Below are 23,434 nucleotides of genomic sequence, written 5' to 3' on the forward strand. Positions count from 1 at the left end.
TGTCATCATGGCTTTGAAACTGTGGTTGGGGACAAGCCAACAAGAGCACATTCATGGAAGAATAGCAATAAAAACAGGAAGTGTTAGTTAGCAAGAACTCACCAGTCTTTCACTATCATATTTGGGTCTAGTGGAACAAAATGGCTGCTGCTGACTGTGCTGCCTGGTGGTGGATCACTCTTCACCATCCTCACAGGCCTTGATGGAACCAGGAACCAGGATCTTCCTGGAGAAGATCTTCTAGGGGGTCCAGGTTAAAGCGGTGCCCCAGCTGGCACCAGGATCTGACCCAGGTCCTGCATGTGAGATACTGTCAGTTCTGTTCTGCCCTGCTCACAACCACAGGCTGGTGTTGAGGCCTGCAGCAACCAGGGCCCCAGTCACCAAGTGTACAAAGGCTTGTCATTGTGGCAGTGGGAGGAGTCAAAATGAAGACAGACCAATGTGAGCAGGACGTTACTGAAAAGTAAGAAGAACCTGACCATGTTTCCTACAGTACCCAGGAGGCTTGGTAGTTGTTGAAGGAAGCTCCAAAAGCAAGAATTAGCCCCGCTCTCCTGCTCTCTTTCCCCCCAACCGGTCAAAGCAGAAGGCCGTCCCCATTGAGCCTGGATCTGCTCGATGTTCCTGCCTGTTAAAAGGAAGGTTTTTGTCGCCGCTGTTGCAGAATGTGCTTGCTGATGGAGAATTGTTGGGTGTAGATTCATTGAAGGAGTTTGGTACTGGACCTGCTCTAACTGTAAGGTGTCATGAGATAAGTTTTGTTGTGATTTGGTGCAAAATAAATAAAATTAACTTGACCAGTGTTATTTGTGGTCTTTTGTTAATTGCATGGCACATGAAATTATTTTTGGTCACTTTTCTAGTGACAGTCTCACAGTGGCAAGACAAGAACACTTCTACTTTTGATGATGACAGTTTGTTCAACACTAAACTTAATCCAGTACCATGTTGTCAACCACTGGAACATCCACAGCACCTGAACAGGGACCTGAACCCTGGACCCTCAGATTAAAAGTCTGATGCTCTACCGTCTGAGCTACTCAGGCTCTTTCTACAGCATTTAGACAGGAAAAGAAACACCTGTGAAGGTCAAACTGCTGCTTTCTTGACTTGTTCAATCCTCCATGTTAAAGTCCACCATGCTTTTGATTGGCTCTGATTCTCTGTGGCAAAATCCAACAAGAGGCTCCAAAAATGTCTTGAATGTCATAAGAATGCACAGGACAAGATGGTAGTTTCCTTCATGTCTGCAGTTCCTCCACTGGAAAGTAAAGTCAATGCTGTTCCTCTGCTGAAACCTGGGATCAGACCAGGGACCTTTAGATCTTCAGTCTAACGCTCTCCCAACTGAGCTGTTTCAGCTCTGAGGGAGGGCCCTGCTTCTCTCATTTTATAATCTCTTCCACTCTCACTAGAACTTAGAGAGGATTTGAACTTCTGAAGTCATGACACATTGAACAGTTCTACAGGACCATTTTTGATGAATGTCTGAATCACACAAGCCTTTTTTGTTTGTCTTCTTCCCAGATGCCTCAACATTGTGTGAGCCAATAATTCCACATCTGTACCAGACACACCTCTTGTTGGTGGGTTTTCTGGATCTCCCTGTTCTAACAGTGTCTTTTGTCTTAATTATGCCACTTTCACATGATACAAACACAAAATGAAAAGCAGAACAAGCCAGAACCCAAAATATGGATTTGCAAGGTCAAACAAACAACAACCAGTCAAGCAAATCAAACCAACAGAAACCAACTACTGGTTCCAAAACCAGTAAAAAACAAAAAAAGAGGAAAAGGCTCTGTGTGCAAGAACATGCATGTGTATGTGTGTGTGTTCAGATTCGTGTGTGTCAAAAACTGAAAACATGAGCCAACAGTGGTGGTGTCTGTCAAAGAGGTGGAGCTCTGTCCTTCACCTGCAAGATTTCAGCAGGCAGCTCAGGTCTAGTTTTCTTGGACCACACTGGACATGGCCGTCTTTGTTTGTTTTGTTGTTGTGCAATGTGAGAGAACGTGACAGACCATTTTATAACAAAGACAGGCTGAGTGTGTGTGTGTGTGTGTGTGTGTGTGTGTGTGTGTGTAACCATGTTAAATTCTTTTAAATAAATATATTTCAACCTGCTATTATTTGTATGCTGTGTGATTTATGAAACCCAAGACTAACTAAGGTGTACATACTGCAACCTAAAGTATGGTAATGAGGAGAATGATGAAAAATCCACAAGGTGATCAGAAAATAATAAATGAAAAAAAAAAATCTCTGAACATGTGTGATTGAAATATGTCAGTGGGACTGGCAGAATCTGGCTTTACCACAAAGTGTCTCATCAAGAGATCCGTCACATGCGTCTGCTGTGGAGGGTCAATCTGTCTGTCCACATTCAGATCATTGATGCAAAAACTGTGCTATGATCAAACTACTCAGGATGAAACAGACCAATGTTGACATCAAGTAGCAACTCAGCAGCTGATCAACAGAGTCCTAAGCACCAGTAGAACCTGTTCATCGTCCCTGGGTGGGCTCGAACCACCAGCCTCTCGGTTAACATCCGAGCGCGCTGACCAATTGAGCCACAGAGACTCTGAGTCGCCTGCTTTTCATGAAGAGTTTTCAGGCGAAATTTCAGAGTGTGAGGTCCACACTGCACATTTGAGGGAACATGAAGGACAGATGAGAGTCTGACTGTCATGGTGAAAGCCTTCAGCACTAGAACTGAAACAGCCCCCACCATCTTAACCCCCCAGACCAAACATCATCGTCCAGCCTCCAACCAGAGGTCCATCAGTTATCATGGGAGCCACATGTGGAGTCTGGATTCTTTTCTAGAATGTGACGGCAATGACAGTCCTGCCAAGTGACATCACTGACATGAATGGATGACTTCAGTGCATCCAATTACCAAGTGCACTGCAGCAGTCCTTGTTGCTGTCTGCTGTTGTGTCACAGCAAAGTAAGGAAACAGCCTGACGGTCCTCAGGAGGAAATTCAACAACCTCCAAAGATGGAGGTGAACCTAGACCTGCTCATGTTTGCTGTCCTTGATGAACTTGGGCGGTACTCTGGTGCTGGGATGAGGTCATGGAGACGATCTGGGAGCAGTCCTGATGTCAAATGGACAAAATGTGTCAACATGAAATAAAATTGGAAACCTATTTGAAGCCTTATTTTGTGTTTGATGGACATTTTTTAAATCTCTAATGACTTGTTTTAACTGAACCTACTGGATCCTGTGGTGCCTGATGAGGAGACAACTTGGGTACAAAGTTGAAGAGGAGGGTTTTTAGAGGGGAGGTGATTTTTTTTCCAGTGTTGTAAATCAAAATAACTACAACGACATGATAGAATTTTCTCAAAATGTCCTGACTAAGATGGATTCCAAACCAAGGGACTAAACCAAACCAATTCCTACTTAACCCTAAGCTCCACCTCAGTTCCAGATGAAACTGGTTGAACATGGAACCGTCCCACTTGGAACATTTCCATCACCTTCACCACCACTGGAGTATCAACAAAGATTTTGGTCAACACCAGAATGGTTGAGACAAGACAACATGCTACCAATCCTCTCTCTCTCCTTCATCATCAGCTGCTACAGCCCTTGAAAGAAAACCTTTGACACATGGACCTACAGTAGGAGCAGATGTTATCTCCTCTGGAACAGCAGTTTAACGTTGTTGGCAGGACTCGAACCTGCGCGGGGAGACCCCAATGGATTTCTAGTCCATCGCCTTAACCACTCGGCCACAACAACTACACGCCCATGACCATGAGTAGAGGATTGATATTCAACATTTCATCTTCATCGAAGCACAGTCGATTTTTTTAATCTTCTCACAAACACAAACTATTTGTGTGTGTGTGTGTGTGTGTTGTTTACCAGCAAGCTGAAAACTGTTGTGATATTTGACAATTCTATTGTTTCTGAATGAAAATCCTGTGAAGGAGAATCATTGAGACATCCTAAAAATGGCTGAGGTCTGCTGAGCTGCAGCAGGTCTGAGCTGCTTTTGATGCCCAGATGATGAGGAGGCAGTGAATGTTGGGTTTGGTGGAGCTGAAAAAATGCTGCAGGTGTTGAGAGGTCTGCTGGAGTCCAGGACTTCCTCTCCAGTTCTCAGCTTCTCCCTGCAGTTCCCACAAACACCACAACAGTCCTGGAACCCCTGCAGATGGTGGAGGACCATGATGACCCCGATGCACCATCAGGGCATCAAAAACCAGTCCTGATGATCAAAAAGGTCCCTCCACTCATTCAGGGTCAACTCTAGAAGAAGCTTCTGGAACAGATGAGCAAACACACTCAACTAGAAATCATGATTTAAACACAATGTTGATTTTTACATTTTCCTTCAATGTTTTAAAAACCATCAAAGTGGACAGAAGCCCAGATGGTCCAAACCTGTTTCCTGTCTCCTGCCATTGTGCAGAGCCTCTGTTCTGTCCTGCTGCTGTCCAGTTGTCTCTACTGAGCTCCTCTGCTGGTTCCACCTTGAAGAGTGTCTGAGCTAAAATTGAACCTTGAGGAACTTCAACCTTTGATCTAAGAGTTTTGTGTTTGATTTTAGAATTCTTTCTTTGATCTCAAAGACATGGAAGCTCAATCTGGTGTTGAGGAGGCCGTGATCCCATAGTGGTTAATACTCTGCGTTGTGGCCGCAGCAACCCCGGTTCGGCTCCAGGTCAAGGCAGCATGAGACAAATTTCTTGCGTGTACTGATGGACACAAATCAAGCTGAAATTTCCCACAATGCAACAAGGCAGTGTTTGGTCAGTGTTGAGCAGGCGTCAGTCTGACAATGATGTCATATTACTTTGTTATCACTTGACCAGACCCAAAAGTAGGCTCCAGGTATCAGTTTCTTCTCAATGCTAATTTCTGCTAGCTTAGTCTGCTACTTTGATGGCTCTGACTACAAAAAGGTCCAGACCCCTGGATATGGTGGTTCCTCCCTAAACGTAGATTCTGTCAGCTCATGTTTTGAAATCAACTCACCATGAACACAAGTAGATTTCAATGGACTGCAAATGTGTCTCATTTAATGGTAAACATGTCAAATATAAATTCCATCACCTGAGGAGGTCTGCTGCTGGAATTAAGCTCCAGATATTCACAAGATATTTTATATCTTAAAATAAAGCATTTTTATATTTGATTTATTATTCATTAGCCTGCTTCATGTGGTGTGATTTTATGTGTCCTATATTAAATCGAACTTTGTAAACGATCGTCCCTGAGGATGTTGAATGATGTCAAAAAAGGGTTCTCTAAGCTCTCCTTTCCTCTAAATAGAGGAGTCTCTGCTGAGGTCGTTCCCTGTCAGAGTCCTGATGTCTATTCGGATGCACCGAGAGACTCAGGCAAACAGAAGACAAGGGCAAGTGAAGTAACCTGAAAATGAGAGGAAGGTTCGACATCAAACTAAAACAGGAAGAACAGGACACAAATGGGATATCAAAATAAGAGAGACCATGAGACATGACCCCCCAATTCCTGCTGCTTCCAGCTCTTTATATCGAACCCCTCGTACAGTGGTTGAGAGAGACCACAAATATTAAAGGTGTCCACATAAATGGAGAAGAACACAAGGTGGCGCTGGACGCTGATGATGTTTTAACATATTGAAGTGAGCCCCCTAACACAGGACCTGCATTAATAAAACTCTTTGAAACACTGGGAAGCTCTGCTGGATATAAATTCTCCATTCTAAAACACAGGTTCTGACCTTTAATCACTCACCTCCAGAACACATGGAGGAAAACCTCCACCTGGATTGGGGCCAGAACTCCTTGAAGATGATAGAAGAAGATGGAACTCCATTTCCTTTCTGAGTCTGAGTCACAGGGTTGATAGAGTAAAAATAAATGTCCTACCACAAGATCTCTTTCTAGTTCCAGGACCAACTGGAGAAATTGCCTTCAAAACCGTTTCTGAATTGAACAAAATGCTTTCCAGATTTATCTTGCAGGGGAAGAAACCCAGGCTCAAATTTAAACCACGACATGAATGAGCCCCAGTTCCTGCTCTACTGGCCCACCAAAATCTGGAAAAATGTTTCCGTAAAGTCCAAATCTCAATGAATAATTTGGAATGTTAACAGGAGAATATCACTACAAGTCATTTAATGATGTGCTTTTAATCCAGGGTTCAAGCCTCATGAAATGAACCCTAGATTTAAATCCTGGATTCAAAGAGAGTAACAACTTTCTACTCACTTGTGGAAAATGGAAATGTAAAAGATTTGAAAGCCTGAGAAGAGAATATCACTGAGAAAGTCTGACTTTTTAGAATCCTCTTAGGTGAGCAATTATTTTTGAACACGACATCAGAAATGAAACAGACTTTAATGATCCAATGCTGAAAATATTTTTGGCTGCCCATCAAGAAACAAGAAAAACCTCATATCGTATGTTGTTTTCCGTTTGACCTGATTCTTGGTTGTCAACTAACTGCTCATTGGCTTTCTTGATGGAACAACAAAAGCAAAAGTTGAAGACTTTGAATATCCAGGCCTCTGGCGTGATTCTCAGCTGTCATTTAAATTTCACATGAACTCAGTGTCCAAGCAAATATCTGGTGGGCTAAAATTACGTTTGTTGTTCTGTTGACTTTTTCCATGAGACGTCTGGAAAAGTATTATAACACAGTTCATGTTCCTCATATTGGACTCCGCTGGTGGTTTCTATGGGAACACTGGTGACGGCCCCAGGCCTGGGGTCCTATGCAGTGTTCTGTGTGCAGGGTCCTGTTGGTGGGTGTGTTTGTGTCTTTGCAGGTCTGGAGCAGCCTGGTCATTAGGCTGACAGGGAGGACCAGGCCAGTGTTCCCAGTTAGGCCTGTTTAACTCCGCCTTCCCACACATTTGTCTCCCTTTTGTGCTCAGCCGGCGTGCTGTTGTTGTCCTTTTGTTTTTCCTTGTTTTCCACCAACAACATGCGGTACACACTGACATCACATCCACACACTCACCTCCACTGCTGACACTGACTTCCACACCTTCCGCTTATTCCTTTCGAGTAAGGGTCGCGGGGGGCTGGAGCCTATCCCAGTGGCTACGGGCGAGAGGCGGGGTTCACCCTGGACAGGTCATCAGTCCATCGCAGGGCCAACATACAGAGACAAACAACCATTCACACTCACATTCAAACCTATGGTCAATTTAGAGAACCCAAGTAGCCTAGTCCCCAAATTGCATGTCTTTGGACGGTGGGAGGAAGCCGGAGTACCACAGAGAACCCACACAGGCACGGGAAGAACATGCAAACTCCACACAGAAAGATCCCGTGCCCGAGCCGGGACTCAAACCCGGAACCTTCTTGCTGTGAGGCCACAGTGCTGACCACTGCACCACCGTGCAGCCCTTCCACACCTCATATGGTTGATTATTTACTTCAATAAATGTTGATTTGCTGCTACTAGGTTTTGCTGCACCTCTGAGCCGGTCCTAACACATTCAGACATCAATCTTTGTCCTCTCAATGTCTGATATAATAGTCTTTGTAGATTTGTGCTCAGGTGTTTGGATTGAACCCATCATTATTTAATGTAGGAGTCCCAAAGTGTCAGGATTGAGGGTTGTGGATGGTGAGGGAGACCCAAACGCAGACATTTTTGGTGAACAAAACAGGGATCGTGACACAAAGACAACTCCACTGGTCAGTATTTATTTTCAAATGTGTCTGCTTGAATTTCCCTTCATACTTGAAGCAACTTTCAATTCCTTTCAGCTCACAATGCAACCTAGAGTGTAGAGATCATTTGTTTCTATATCTTCCTAGAATCAGCAAAGAAACTGGTCATCGCACATTCATATTTTCCTCAAGTCAGTTTTATCATTTGGAAACCATCTTGAGGATATTTGGAGAAAATTCAATCATTCAGCTGCAGTTACAGTGACTTACAACACTGCAAAAAAATAAAAAATCACCCCTCCACAAACACTCTTGTCCAACTTTTGTGCCCAGATTTTCTCCTCATGAGGCACCAAATCAAGTCAAGTCAAGTCATTTTTATTTGTATGGAACCAAATCACAACAAAAGTTCTCTCATGACTCTTTACAGGTAGAGCAGGTCCAGCACCAAACTCCTTCAATAAATCTACACCCAACAATTCTCCATCAACAAGCACATCCTGCAACAGCGGTGATGAAAACCTTCCTTTTAACAGACAGGAATGTCGAGCAGATCCAGGATCAGTGGGGACGGCCTTCTGCTTTGTCCGGTTGTATTTAAAGCTCCATCAGATTGGAACAACCTTTCCTCCTCACTTCGGTCTCTCACTTCCTTTCTCATCTTCAAATCATCAAGCATTTTCAAACATCTTGCTCTTGTTTCTGATGCACCTCACCTTTTCTCTCCAGGATTCACTCTGTACTTGTTCTTGTTTGTTCTCTATACTGTACATATGTGGATATTTGGGTATGAATATGCATTGTGTACTGTAATGGTGCAGTATTTATTTAGATGGGTGTTGAAATGTATGAGTATGGGTACACAGGCCCACTCTTATTCTGCAGTGGGATCTCTGATCATACTTTTTATAATACTGGATGGTGAGTGATGGGGTTTGGCTTTGGGGAACATTGTTGGCCTGTACCTGGGTGTATGATGTGTGTGTCCTTGTCTTGAAATGTTTGGTATTTTGTTTAGAATCTACTTTTATTATTGTTGTATTGTTGGTCATTATTTGTCAGGACCCCCTCCAAAATGAGATGGTGCATCTCAAGGGGCTACCCTTGAAATAAAGAATCAAGAATGAAGGTGTATGCTTGTCTTGGTGGACCCTCTGCTCCTCAAGCTGAGTCAACAGATCCCTGTGTTGCCTGAGTCATTGTGTATGGTGGCTGGCATTCGGCGCTTTCACAGCTGCAGCTCGAGCTTGATTGGCTGTCAGGACAGGTGTTATTAAGAATGGTAGAGGTGACAGTTTTGGCAGGACAAGTTGCTCCACATTCAGGAGATGGTGGGAATTTTAAAGGCTGGTGACAAACTCTTTCACTGTGTGGTTCAAAGTCCCTGGTTTCCTTGCAGCTTTGAACTGAGCAGGTGTTCATTCACATATCAGTAACAGGGTGACACTTTATCACAGCAGTGGACAAACATCAGCATTCATCACCCAGCAGCTCCTCTGATCAACAGAACAAGCTGAAGTATTCTGGAGAATGAGGCCATGGATCCCTCTACCTCTCACATGCTAAGCTGGCACTCTACCATTTGAGCTAATTCCCCTGCTAATGAGCACAGCAGATAATGCAGCTTGACCTTCATGCATGGTTGGCTGAGCGTCACCAGTTGAAGCTTCTCTGGTTCAACAAACCCTTGGGACCAAGACACAAATTGGAACCTGTGCAGGTCTAGACCCATATTTAAGTTGGTGGAGACAATTGACTGAATGAAAAGATTTGCCCAGAGTCCAGCTGACTTTTCTGAACTGACCCCTCATTTCTGTGTGGAGTAAACATCAGAGGAGGAGGGTGCAGGTTCTGCTTTGACCTCCTGACCTCCTGGGTAAAGCAGCGTAGATGTTGAGCTTGAAGGAGTTGACGGCCTCCTTCATCTTCTCATTGGTTTGCTCAGCATCATGAAGTGTTGCTGAAATTCAACATGTCAGCTGAGGCCAGAGATTCCTGTGTTCCGTGAGTCATTGTGTATCATCTCTGTTGTTTGAAAGCACAAAGCTGTTCCTGATGGTCCAGTGTGTCATATGTTGGGCTCCCACAGCTGTAACTGGGGTTTGAGCTCCGTTAAGGGAATGGTTTTGTGGAGAGAACGAAGCACAAGAATTGACAATTTCAGCAGGAAAGGTGACCATTGCTCCACAATGTCTGTCCCAGGGGGAATTCATGCTTCCCCCAGCATGGCCCTATGATCAACAGAAATGAACTGCCAGTGGAGATCCTCAGTAATCCAGGTCATGGTTTCTCTAGATTTCTGTGTTGTAGTCAGGACACTTGCAAATATCAGCCTCTTTCCTCCATGATCTCTCATTTTTTCTGTTCTCTCCATTTCTCCTCTTCGTATCTATTCCTTGCTGACTGTTGTTCCTCATTTGTGGCAGAGTTCAGTCAGTGGACCAGACATTTTGCCACTACACTGTCCATCATCAGGGCATTTAACATCCAGGACTGGCTCCCAGATCATTGCCATGACCTCATCCCCTGCACCAGTGGACAGTTCATCAAGGATGGCAAACATGTGGGTCTCAATTCCCCTCCATCTTTGTAGGTTGGTTACATTTCCTCCTCGTCTTCAATACATCTTAAGTTGACATTTTTCTGTTTTTTCTTGGCTGCCAGGCTGTCTTACTTTTCAATGGCACAGCAGCAACGAGGGTTGCTATGGTGCAGTTGGTAAAATCCCTATCTATGGTCTGCAGAAATATGCTGTGAGTTCTTTTTTTTTAACAGAAATTCAAAGACTGACCAAGGACACCAAAGCACAGAATTTAGAGATCAAAGAAAGAAATCAAAGACGGAAAAAGAAGATCAGAAAATGGCACAGATCAATAAGATCCATGGACTCATCAGTGAAGGTTTTCTTTTGGTTCACGGTCACTTTTTGTCGTACTGGTGTGATGATGTCAGACCCTTCACATTCAGTTCAAACACTACAAAGCGCAGCGTGTGATGCAGAGGGCGGCAGCCTTGTGCTTGGTTCCGTCATGGTTCTCTGCAATTTTAGCAAACTCACCAAAGACCTCCCTGAAAGCAGGATCATTTTCCCAGAGTTCTTTTTTGACCAAGTACCAATTTGTCCCTCTTTCAAAACAACAAACAAAGATGAGATCAGATGACATGGACGATATGATATGGATGTTATTTATGGCTTTCAAACTCCAAATATTCAATTTTTTCTTCAGGGCTTTTGAGAGGTTCTGGGTAATGAATGAAAATCTAAATTGGACAGAAACGACATGCAGGGTCACTGTGTGTGTTTACGCGTGTGTGTATTTCTTGATTTATCGTGCTGGAGACCATTTCCATCATCAACACTGATCAGGAGTCCTCTTCCTCATGGATGCAACACAATGCAGTTTGTGAGTTCTTGCTTGAATTTCAGAGTCAAGGTCTGGATTGAGTTTAGTTTCAAATAAAGATTAAGATACATTTGGTTAAGATTAAGATTAAGGTTAGGCTGCACATAGAATGAAGTCGATGGAATGTTCTAATAAGAATAGCTGGGCACACCTGAGTGTGTTTGCATGCAGACTTTCTCTTGTGACAACTGATGTCATTTGGAAACCATCTTGAGGACATTTGGAGAAAGTTCAATCTTTTAGCTGCAGTTACAGTGACTTACAACACTGCAAAAAAAAAAAAAAAATCACCCTTCCACAAACACTCTTGTCCAACATTTGTGGCCAGATTTTCTCTTCATGAGGCACCAAATCAAGTCAAGTCAGTTTTATTTGTATCGAACCAAATCACTACAAAAAAAGGCAAAAAAGGCAAACCTCAGCTGTTCTGAAACTCTTCTCCTGAATCACTCCTGAGCTGCAGCAAGAAAAAATACCAGTGCCCAACCAGATCAACTTCAAGGCTGCTAACAGCCTCAGACACTTGATTTCCATCAATCTGGAGCCAAGAAGGCCCTCACCTGTGGTTCTCCTCCAGGAGGGTCCAGGTTCTGCCATTGTGGCTCCTTGTGCCACTGCCAGAGAGCCTCAGCTGCACACTGCAACATTTCAACAGGAGATTTACATTCCTTCAAGTGTCCTGACATCTTATTCCAATGGTTCTGTTCCATCTTTATATTTTAAAATCAATCACACAATGAAAGCTGCCACAGCTGGTTTAAGAGAGAGAACACACTAAGAGATTTGAAACCAGTAAAATATGCTTTTCTGTGTGCAAACTAGTGAGGGGCATGGAAGGATATTTTACCACCAAAACAGAACCCAAACTTTAGTCATGTGATGAGATGGTGACTGAGAAGAGTGATTATGAAGTTAATGGACAAAATGTGAATTGAAAGAAAATGCATTTCTTCTGTAGACTTTGATCCAACATTTGAAGTTAGATTTTGGTGGCTGCTCTATGTTGGAGGAAACCAGGCCGATGTTGGAACGTCACAGGGAAACTCGTTTGCCTCCTCAGACTGTGTGGCAGACTGCAATATGAAATGAATTAATTCATTGACAAAGTAGAATTTTTTCCACTGGAGCGACTGGCTCCTGAGTTGTTGCATTTATTGTTAACATTAAACACACAGTCTGTGTTCATGGCAATAAGAAATTAATTTCATTTTTCTAAAGGACAAGAAATGAACCAGAACATTAGAACCACATAATATCTCTCTATCAGTTTGTTCCATGGGACACATTCCAGACAGGAAGGTCCCCCTGAGACTTGAACTCTGATCACTGATTCAGAGTCCAGAGTGCTCACCATTTCACCATGGAACCAAACACAAGGAGGAGTTTCCTCAAAATACAACTTGACATCACCTGCAATCCAAACTGTTGATATTTGGAGGTTCATCTTGCTCTTGTTCCAGACTACATTGCCAAAAGGAACATGAACCACAAGGAAATCATGGAACTCCAGATTAATTCAGGACCTTCTAACTACATCGTATGACCTGTGAGCAAAGACTGGCCACGCCTTCCTTAATTTATCAGTTAATTACTGCTTCAACAAACATGCCACATAATTAAGTTACCAGAATTTCTCTCATTGAAAAACCCACCAGCCTGATTTCTTGACATGACATGAAAAATTCTCCAAACCCACACAGTTGGGGTCGATAGATACAAGGTTAACCAGGAGGAATCCTGCTCCTGAACCATGGATGGAACAAAATCCACTGGAAAACTCAGCAATTCCTGAGTGCCACATCCATCCAGGGGCTTGGGTCTCCACTTGACTGTGATGATCCATGAGATCCAAGGAGGACAGAGGAAAGAAGGATCCTGTTGGAGATCTCCTACCTTCTTCCTACAAGTCAGAGGTTCATAACCTCCCTTGTTGGTGGTGCCCTCAACCTGCTGAGAGCATCACTTAGTTAACTACAGAGAAACATAGCAGCTCTTCTGAAGGCTGCAGGAAACCTGCTGGAACTGAGACTTGGACTCAGGTCACTGGATTCAAAGTCCAGGGTGCTAACAGGTCCACCATGGCATCTGGGCTTTACTTACCGTGTAAAAAGGACCACAGTGGTCGTCTGGTTTTAATTTTCACAAACAAATACGGTTTAAAACTTTTAGACTGTGACACAGGGCTCTTATTTGAAGGGCCATGGGATGTGAAATATCCCAAACCTCTGAGATCAGAGCGATCACTTTGATCTCAGGGTCCTGACCTTGGGGGTTCTTCCTTTGGTCTTCCAATACTTGTGGTTTTTATTGGCATAACTTTCAATTTGCACGCAAAAAGAGAATCACAGTCAACTTAAACCCAGCAGACAGTGTTTATTTCTAATGAATCAGACAATCGCACAAATGAGAATTAAAGGAAAAACAAAAAAAAAGGTTAAAAAAAAATCATTCACCACTCTGAAGCTTTTGAAAGTTCATTTGAAGGTTCAAAGGTGGTGGTGAGGAGGACACCCTGATCCTCCCTGTCGTCACTGCCAGGATTCTTTCTTCTGGTGCTGTGGTTCTTCTGATGAAGGGCGGCATGATGTTTGCTGTCTCAGGCTCCACCAAATGTCCTCTTTAGGACGCCACAATGTGTCCTCTTCAGTGCTCCATCTTCCCTGCATCGGAGACACAAGGGTTTCTCCTGGTGCCGACCCGATCATCCTTCTACCGAATGGTGCGGCGATGGATCCTCAGAGGACGCTGGGATCCTTCTTCTCATCAGTGCCACAGTTTTTCATGGAGGGAACAACAGGAGCTTTTTAGTCATGTTTTGCTTGGTGTTTCCTGCTCAGAGCATCAGGATCTGTGACGCCATCTTGTGGTAGTGGGTCATCATCTTGTTGTGTGATAGTGGATTCATTCATCTGCTATTTCAACACATTCAAGTTCATTATCCCTACATGTCAAAATACATTTGGTGTGGAGTTTTACTTTCTGGCCTCAATCATAATGTGTGCATTTATTCTTCATGAACATTTCTCAGCTTTGTAAGTTTATGATATTTTGTCTTCCTCTGTTTTCTATTCCATTGTTGTTGATGATTCTATTGCAGGTTTGAGTTCCCTGTTGACTGAAGCAGAAACAGGAACAAAAAGCTGGAGGTGGTCAGAGCTCCAAGTTGGGACGCTGATATTAAAGTAGGAGATGAACAAATCCAGGTTACCCATCACTCTCAGAACCTGCGACTTTACCTCTTCAGAATGTAGCAGCATAGCATAGCTTCATCTCACCAGTTAGTGGCCCACTTTGATGTCTGGGATATGAGGTTAAAGGTTCTTTACAGCTCTGAATGAAGGGTTTATAAAGTGTTAACAATGCCATAAATAACACAAGCATTCAGTAATCCTTGATAAAGGGAGACTCACCATCAAGTTGGACCAGTTGAAGAACAAAAGGACTTCTCCACGATCACATTTATCCTCACTGGTCCATACTTGGGGACCTCTGTACTAAATGGAGAGTTGAGGAAATGGGCTTGTTGTGGCCCTGCGGTCCACAGACCTCCTGTACAGTCACCAAGCGCTGGCAGACACAATCGTAATGGAACCAATTATTTTAAAATGACAGTAACAAGTAAGAAATAAGGCATTACAGCTTTGAAGGAACTTGTCCAGCACTGGTTTGTGAGTGGGTGTTGTCCTGTATTGGCAGGAAAAACTCCTTGAAATGTTTTTTCTTCAAAAGAAATGTGTCCTTCTCATGTGGAGCTGTGGACATCAGCTGACTGCTTTTCTTGCCACTGCCTTGCTGGCAGGAAAAGCCTGAGCAGAAATGAAGAGTGAGTTCAAGGCAGTAGATTTCACTCCATAGTTTAGGCCTTCATCCAGCAAGGAACCATAAATGATGATGTCAGCACTCCTCCAGCACTGCGATGCAGCTTAGAGAGGTCGGAGAACCATATGACTTCTCTCACTGGTTATTGATGTTTATCTGTGTCTATATATAATTTATGTCATGTATATATTTGTATATTAATATGTTATTCATGTTACATAAAACATGTTAAACACGGAACAGCGTGGACACAACAAATGAACTGGTTCAGAGACACGAGGCAAAAAAAGCTGGATGAACTCTTCTTCATTCCAAAAATGACTTCACCCTTGAACACTGACGTCAGGTCATTTTATAGGGTCCTCCATTTTTTCATTTATGTGACGTTGCATATTAGGAAATAATTAATTATAAAAAAAATTATATATTTTGATGAAAACTATATTTGATCAGGAAAACTACATCGGGTCAAATAAATCCATCGTTAGTGACGGTGTTACTAATTTTAACTTTAGTGCTCTGGTGCTGATTGCCTCATTAAGATCTTCATGAAGAAATAAACTGAGATTTGTAAAAAGGTTTTTTTTTTTTACAGAGTTGGCAGTTTGAGCATTGAATCTTTCTTTGTGTTGAGAACAAACCCTCAAAGCCTTCATGTTTCAGTTTGCTTCACAGCTAACAGACAAACACCTCTTAGCCTGGTTCTGGTAGTCCAGGTTTAAACACCAACACAAGGATTTTATGCTGATTTCTTCACATGCAGCTGAAATCTAGACTTCAAGTGTTCATGTGAGGTTACAGCTTCACGCCTATTTAGTTTTCAACAAATATTAAGTCACTTTTATGCATTGAGCTTACTAACGAACTTTAGACTCAGTAGCTGAATCTGTTAGGGGGAAGGCAGTGTGGACCGGCAGGAGCCTCCTACAAAATGCAATGGAGAGAAGAAGAAATCCTGAGGAGTCGCTATGAGATTGAAGTGTTAAAGACGTGGCTCCTTTGGTGGTGATAGGATTTGAGCTATTGACTCTATTTTTAGTTTATTTCAATGTTATTGCAAACATCAGCTGCTCACTTATCAGCTAGCAAGTAAACAACAGTATTGTTCAGTGTGCGAGCTGAAGTAGACCGAGCGGTCAGTTGAGTCTTTATTTCCATGTGTGCTCATGGTAGCAGGGGTTTAGATTTCTAAATGTAACCCTTTTACCACCGGCTCCAATATTAAAACCCACCTTAGGCTTACAGGGAACACTTTAACTCATTTCAAATATCTTGTATGGTAAAAGTCCCATCTGGAATAATTAATATCAATCTAGGGCAATGTATGATTCTCACTCTTAAATATTCAAATGGAGGCTATGGGGAGTACACTTGACCTTTAAACTCTGCTGTAAAGCTTCAGTAACAACACACAAATTCAATGAAACAACACAAGACTTCAGTTTAGAAAATGTATTAAAGGCTTGCAGAAAAACACATTCAAACCTTGAATAAACAAGACTATAGAAAATAAAGAGCCCCGGGGTATATTGTTTGTCTCTCTTTCAACTGTCTAATTTTATTTCGAGTGCACTCTTGTTTACTTTCGTTGGCGCGCTTTAGTTGGAGCTCATGATGGAAACCTTTACCAGATCCCCCCGTGTGTCGGTGAAGTCAACAATACCGGACCGCAGCCGATGAATCCCTCGGTTGTGGCAGCAACCGTCCCGCTCGCAGCAGCCCGCAGCAACAGACCTCCGTGACTCGGCAGCAGCGGCACATCCTCCGGCTCCGTCGGCAGCAGTGACGCGTCCTCCGTTAACGACTCTCTCCCGAGGCGACTATCCGAAGCTCCTGTCCCGTCCGTGCAGCGGCGTCTCCCTTCAGCGTGGACAGCGTTAGCCTAGCTCCCGCTAGCTTCTGTAACTGGACTTGCCTGGTGCTCAAAACACAATCTGTGGCGGAGAATCCGACTCACGCACTCCGATCACGTCGGTCAATTACAGTTCAGTCCGTTACCGATAAAAACTCCTCTCCGACGACACAGTCTCCAAACTCCGATAACTTTATGCCATTACACGATGCTCCTTCCTCGCGCTCGTTTCTCCCGGAAGTGTAAACACTAAAGGTCATGAACTCACGCACGTAACCTAACGTAATAGAATTACTTTAACATTTTTGAAAGACATTCACACCCCATGAAATGATGTTTTTTTGAAAGTTACTAATTTTAAACAAATTTTATTTACATTTTAATATCTTCTTCATAATACTAATTTATGTAAATTTTAGCTTAACCATGAACTGGCATTTTATTCTTAACTTATTCCTATGAAAATCATGAAATAAATACCACTGATTTCTCAGAGTATTACATAAACCTAGGATTAAATTAAAGCTGCAGTCAGCATTGTTTGGGCCTGAGCCTCCTCCCGCCCACCGCAGCCGAGTAGCAGGGGTCGTCCTGAATCCAGTGATGAATTTTATGAAAGCGGTGGGACTTGTACATTTACAGCAATTGCTTGCAGTGTACGACAAGATTTCAACAGTATCACCCTGTTTATAAAAATACAGTACTTTGCTGTTAATTCTAATAGGAATCTGTTAAATTACACCCCATGACTGTTTAACAGAACTATGCTGTAATGCTAAAATACAGTACTTCACTGTAAATAAAACAGTATCATGCAGTATGTTTGCCTTATGGACGCAAGGAGAATCTCCTGAGCTGCACGTGAGGCCAGAGCCTTGGTTATCATCCATCTCAATCACAGTCATTTGGTGAGTAGCGATTGCATTTATTGTAGACACTGGCGCAAAGTCTGTAGGCCAGTGGAGGCTAAGTGAAGTTTCCAGTTTGTGTGGCAACACACGAGTGGGGGGTGCACTTATTAAAATATAATAGTGACCAAAGCCGGACAACGCCACCTTGGGAATTTCGCCCAAGGAAATAGTTAACGTACCGACCAAAAGGCACTCACAGGTTCATTTACTACTTGGCAGGAGACGTGGTTCCATGACAAATATATTTTATTGTAAACAGGCCAGCAGATTAAAAAGAGAACAAGAATGAATCTAAACAAGTCTGGAGCTTACCAGTGGGGGTGAGGGATCCCAAGGCAGAAGACACCCTGATCAATTGGGACATCACATTTAAAAAAAACACACATGATTAAAGCAAAACAGGGGTGCACAGCACACAAGAGGAAAAGCGACGCCAGGACCGTGAGCTTCCAGTACCTGAAACGAAATGACAAGAATTATAATTTAAACACCAAAACTAAAAAAAAAAAAAAAAAAAAAAAAAAAAACACAAAAACCAGAACCAAACTCAAACCACAATTTAAAAATTAATTCGAGAAACAAGAATTATTAAACACCAATTAGCAAGGAAAAATAATACAACCCAAAATAACCAGAAACGAGTTCATTTCTCCATTGCTAGACCAGGGAGCTAACGGATAGCCGTCCAGCAGCTTGCTACACCCTGAAGCCCAAGCGGAGGAATGGGAAACAATGCAGATCCAAACCTTCAGAGCACCATGAAGTACAGTTCAGTGGCGCCACACGGTGGACATCAGGATCTGGCAGACTCTGGTTAAACAAGGTGAATTACTGAAACAACCTCCAGTTCAACACACAGCGGATTCCAATTCGTTAACACAGAAGTAGAGCACTCCAGTGAACACAGTAAACAAACAAGCAAAACATGTGTAGATGGCCAGTAGGTCGCAGAACAGGCTAGTAGCAGAGCAGGCTAATAGAGCAGGAGCCTGTAACAAAGCAGGACAGTCTGGAGCAAAACAGCAGCCACAGCAAAGCAGGGTAGTCTGGAGCAAAACAGCACCCAGAGCAAAGCAGGGTAGTCTGGAGCAAAACAGCAGCCAGAGCAAAGCAGGGTAGTCTGGAGCAAAACAGCAGCCAGAGCAAAGCAGGAGCATCTAGCAAAGCAAGATAGTCTGTAGCAAAACAGCAGCCACAGCAAAGCAGGGTAGTCTGTAGCAAAACAGCCAGAGCAAAGCAGGGTAGTCTGTAGCAAACAGCAGCCAGAGCAAAGCAGGAGCATCTAGCGAAGCAGGATAGTCTGGCAAGACAGCGCCCGGTAGCAAAGCAGCAGCTAGTTCTTCCTCAGTGTCACGGCTCACCAGCTGTGCCAATCAGGTGTAGATCGCACGCATGCAGAGCAAAGGGTTTCACAGCTAGTATGCTGTGGCAAACAGCCTCTGCACGTCAGATGGGGGGGGGGGGGGGTGTTTCCCCACTAGCGGCGATTAAGGGACCGTGTCCCAAAAGCCGGACGCCTACAATTAAACATGTGAATATGAAAAACGTGCATGATCAGCATGCAACACGAGCTACAGGGAGCTACTGCTACATACCAGCAAAGACGGTGGCGAGAAGGCAGGCGTGAGGCGATCAGAGGCGGAAGCGAGGTGACCAGGAAGTGGGAGGACCGCGGACCCCAAGAGCAAGAGATTGAACAGGTAGATGCTGCCCCTATTTATAGAGCAGCGCCTCACACTGGTTGGCTAATGATGGTACAAGCCAAGTCAGGCATCACCAACCAGTCTCACTGCTAGGATGGGACCTCTCATCCTGCCACATTTGCATTGATAATTACACTCGGTGCACATCATGCTAGCCAGATTTAGCAGCTAGCCAAAATGTTGAAAATGCTTGCAAATTAATCCAAAAAACACAGAGAGTTGACTTTACTTTTTACATCTCGAGCCTCCACAAATTAATGTGTGCGACATCTGTATTTTGCCTGTGAATTCATGAAGCTTTCTGATAGTCTGAACCATTTTACAGTACACACAATATACGTGTCACACAACAGTTAAGTCGGTTCATATTAAGATGAGTGCACACTGACTGTGTTTACATGCAATTACGTTCCTCCATCTTGTGCTAGGCTACTGCTCTGGCATGAGTCTGTCTGATGGCATGATTACAGTGTACTTAAGGCCATAGATCAGGAGCTGTGGTTGTATTTGTTTAAAAAAGAGTGGTTTTAGCATCGTTCAAGTGCCTGCTCATTTGTGTTGATTTTTCTTTGTCTCTGATATTGCCTACAGATGCAGGAGCCTATTTTCCAGCTGCCCTGATCCTAGTAAGTACTTGCCTGTCCATCACATTTCACAGTTAATCAGTTATTTTTTCAGACCTCAAACATTGAAATAGACAACTATGTTATCTGGTCAAAGAAGCTGTTTTTTTCTTCTTCTTCTTCTCTTCTCTTTTCTCCCTGTTTTTTTGGATCTCCAACACTATATCTACATGTATATATTTGATGGCTTATAATGTCTCATTCATCTGAGTGAGTTCCAACACTCCTTTTTTAGGCGCTTCATTGGAATAAATCCTGAGAGTGTCTGCATGTTTTCCCTGTGCTGGTTCTCTCCAGGTACTCCAGCTTCCTTCCACAGTCCAAAGACATGCAAATGGAAATGCAACTCTAAATTGACCGTAGGTATGGCTGTGAGTGTGAATGGTTGTCTGTCAATATTTGTTGGCTGCGGTGGACTGCGATGGACCACTGACCTGTCCAAGGTAATGTCCCCTCTGGGATAGGCTCCAGCCCCACCCTGTGACCCTTAACAGGATAAGCGGAAAAATGGATGGATGGATGGATGGATGGATGGATGGATGGATGGATAGATGGGTGGGTGATCACTCACAGGACTGTGAGTCTCTCACTCTGACCGCTTCATGCTATGGGACTTACACTGACGTAACCTGATTAGCTCAGTCAGTTGAGCATGAGACTCTTAGTCTCAGGGTTGTTGGTTCAAGCCCCATGTTGGGTGTTGATCTTAAACACCACTGCTTGTCCTCTCAGTTTTGAAAGCTTTGTTTGTAAATTGTCAGAAAAATCAGTGAATAAACAATACAAACTTAGGCTTTGTCAGAAATTCCATGCTTCCAAACTAACCAATATGAAAAAAACAAAAGGTGAGACTTTTTAGTGCATTCGAAAAATTTGTATGCGCTTCATTGTATCCGCTTTCTATACTTCCATGCATCCCAGCTTATTTCTGTTAAGGGTTGCAGGGGGAGGCTGGAGCCTTTCCCAGTGGCTTTCAGGTGAGAGGCAGGTTTCACCCTGGACAGGTAGCCAGTCCATTGCAGACAGAATACCCACGCAGGCACGGGGAGAACATGCACACACCACGCAGAAAGAACCTGTGCTCGAGCCAGAACTTGAACTTGCTTTGAGGCGACACTGTTAACAACGGTACCACCGTGCCACCCATTGACTGTAACACATTGTAAACAATATACACTCTTGTTATCATACAACATGTAGCCCTGTAAAAAAATCAAATAAATTACATCGCATAAAAAGCATAAAAAGATGTGTTAAAAAGTTCAAAAATAAATAGAGTTCATGATCTTTAAAATTGGTTATAATGTGAGCAGGTTAAAAGCATAAATATAATATGTAACATTTAAAAAGTAAAACTATTTACAGTTAAAAAATAAATTCATATAAAGGTCTTTAAGTTCTCTGAGTCTGTAAAAGATCAGTGATCTGAGAATAAGGAGAGGGGAAGAAGCCGTGTTTATATGTAACCTCAATTGTTACCTGTCAATCATTTCATTCCTGTCTTATCTTTGGGTGTATTAAGACCGCAAAAGCCAATGAGAGGAAAGTTACTGTGTAAGGGGTGGGACTAGTGGCGCAGGTTTGTGAGGTGAGTAGTTAGCGCGCATGGGGAGAGAAACAGAGGCAATGATCAGAGAGCTAAGAGGGGAGGCATCGTTTGTGTGGAGAGCATTTAAGTTTATTTTGGAGGTCGACGACTGGTGGTCCTGATGTAAACTTCTGTGTGACCTTCGAGAGGTGAATATTTATGCCTGTATTTGCGCTTTATCTAACTGTTATAGTGAAAAGAGACTGGATGTGTACATGGTTAGGGACGTGCTAGCTAAGGATAGCATTCCGTGCTAATGTGCCAGCAGATCGTAGCTTTAGCGTTGTAATATTTTTGGAGCGAAAGTAAAGGTAATGCGAATTCGACACGAGATAATGTTTGATAATTGTGGCTAAATTAAGATAATATGCTTGAAGAAGACGGACATTGGAGAGAGAGAGACGGGTTTCCATCCGATGGCTCTGCTGTTCTGCTGTGCCCTGTCCTGCTGTGTTTTCTTCTTCGTGACTTTCGCTGTCCCGCCATTGCGTGTGAGTGTTTGGATTGTGACTTCCACCGCCATTGCCATTACCATTCAGACTCTCATCCTCCATTCCCGTTCTCCCCCTTCTAATAAAACCCTGGATTTGTGAGGACTAACATACACATGCACTTGCTTTTATTGTGTGCTCAGCTGCGAGTGAAGCGGCCATTACAGTTGTGAAGCCCCGACCGCACACGAGCTTCAATAAACAGGCCTGAAACAGGTAAAAATTAAATTTAAGGTGTTTCATATGAATGTGTTTGTGCCCACAGGTAAAATATTGAGTTTTAGTTGTTGTAAATTAAAGAATACCGTTTTAGAAGGTAACTTAAGGATTCTGAAAGGGATTAAATATGATGTATATTTTAAAAAAACAAAAGGGTTATCTTTTGTAGAGGAAACTTTTTTTCCTTACAATTGAGGTGTGAAGGATGACTTGAGGGTATTTTATGTTAAACTATCTAACTAAAAAAGATTTTTATTTTCAGTGAAACGAAAGTTCACAACCAAGAAAGACACTGTTTGTTTTGTTTTGAAAATCCTCTTACTCATTGTTAATAATTTTGTTCATTGTATTTTTATAATACTAGAATATATTCAATTTTTATTTCATCCATCTCTGTGAACAAGTACCTGTGAAGGATTAATTTGCAATTCTTTTAAATTCAGCTTGAGGAAAGGGCAGCTTTGAGTCTTTGGGGACCAGCATGAGCGAGCTTCCCTCACGCACTTCTTCTTGAAGCGCCTTTCCGCAGCTTTGAAATTGAATGTCATGCAGCGTGTAATTTGAAGTCGACAGATGGCAGATGCAGTACTTTTCTCTAGATGACATCAACATTCTTTTCGTTGTAATGACAGGACACCTATTTGGCGTGTGAAAAGACCGTGAGGCTGTTGCACATCACTTATTTTCTGAGGTTGTAAAGTGAATGAAAAGGATATAGAGCCCATGTGTGTCAGAGTCAAGGGCTTACGGCCATACCACTCTGAACACGCCCGATCTCGTCTGACCTCGGAAGCTTAGCATGGTCGGGCCTGGTTAGTACTTGGATGGGAGACCGCCTGGGAATACCAGGTGCTGTAAGCTTTTTTGTTTCTTTGTGAGGAAAGGGCAGCTTTGAGTCTTTGGGACCAGCATGAGCGACCTTCCCTCACACACCTTTTCTTGAAGCGCCCTCCGCAGCTTTGGAATTGAATTTCATGCAGTGTGTAATTTGAAGTAGACAGATGGCAGATGCAGTACTTTTCTCTGGATGACATCAACATTCTTTTCTTTGTATTGACAGGACACCTATTTGGCGTGTGAAAAGACCCTAGGGCTGCTGCGCATCACTTTTTTTCTGAGGTTGTAAAGTGAGTGAAATGGATATAGAGCCCATGTGTGTCAGAGTCAAGGGTTTACGGCCATACCA

At 43.1% G+C, this 23,434-nt stretch overlaps 3 non-coding genes across 3 annotated transcripts in view; 2 read left to right on the forward strand and 1 right to left on the reverse strand.

Moving 5' to 3' along the window:
- Positions 1–3,678: 3,678 nt before the first annotated feature.
- Positions 3,679–3,760, reverse strand: trnas-aga (transfer RNA serine (anticodon AGA)). Its single transcript has one exon. It is a non-coding gene; the product is annotated as a tRNA-Ser (tRNA).
- A 19,230-nt stretch (positions 3,761–22,990) lies between these two features.
- LOC147266463 (5S ribosomal RNA) lies at positions 22,991–23,109 on the forward strand. The gene has a single exon (XR_015114745.1). It is a non-coding gene; the product is annotated as a 5S ribosomal RNA (ribosomal RNA).
- A 309-nt stretch (positions 23,110–23,418) lies between these two features.
- The window catches only part of LOC147266464 (5S ribosomal RNA), a 119-nt gene continuing 103 nt past the window's right edge, over positions 23,419–23,434 (forward strand). The window contains exon 1 of the ribosomal RNA XR_015114578.1: positions 23,419–23,434. This exon is cut by the window's right edge and continues 103 nt beyond it. This is a non-coding gene — a ribosomal RNA (5S ribosomal RNA).

This window comes from Aulostomus chinensis, chromosome 4, assembly GCF_037954235.1.
Source record: "Aulostomus chinensis isolate RoL2024-O1b breed Wild chromosome 4, RoL_Achi_v1.0, whole genome shotgun sequence".
In the NCBI taxonomy this organism is placed as follows: Eukaryota; Metazoa; Chordata; class Actinopteri; order Syngnathiformes; family Aulostomidae; genus Aulostomus; species Aulostomus chinensis.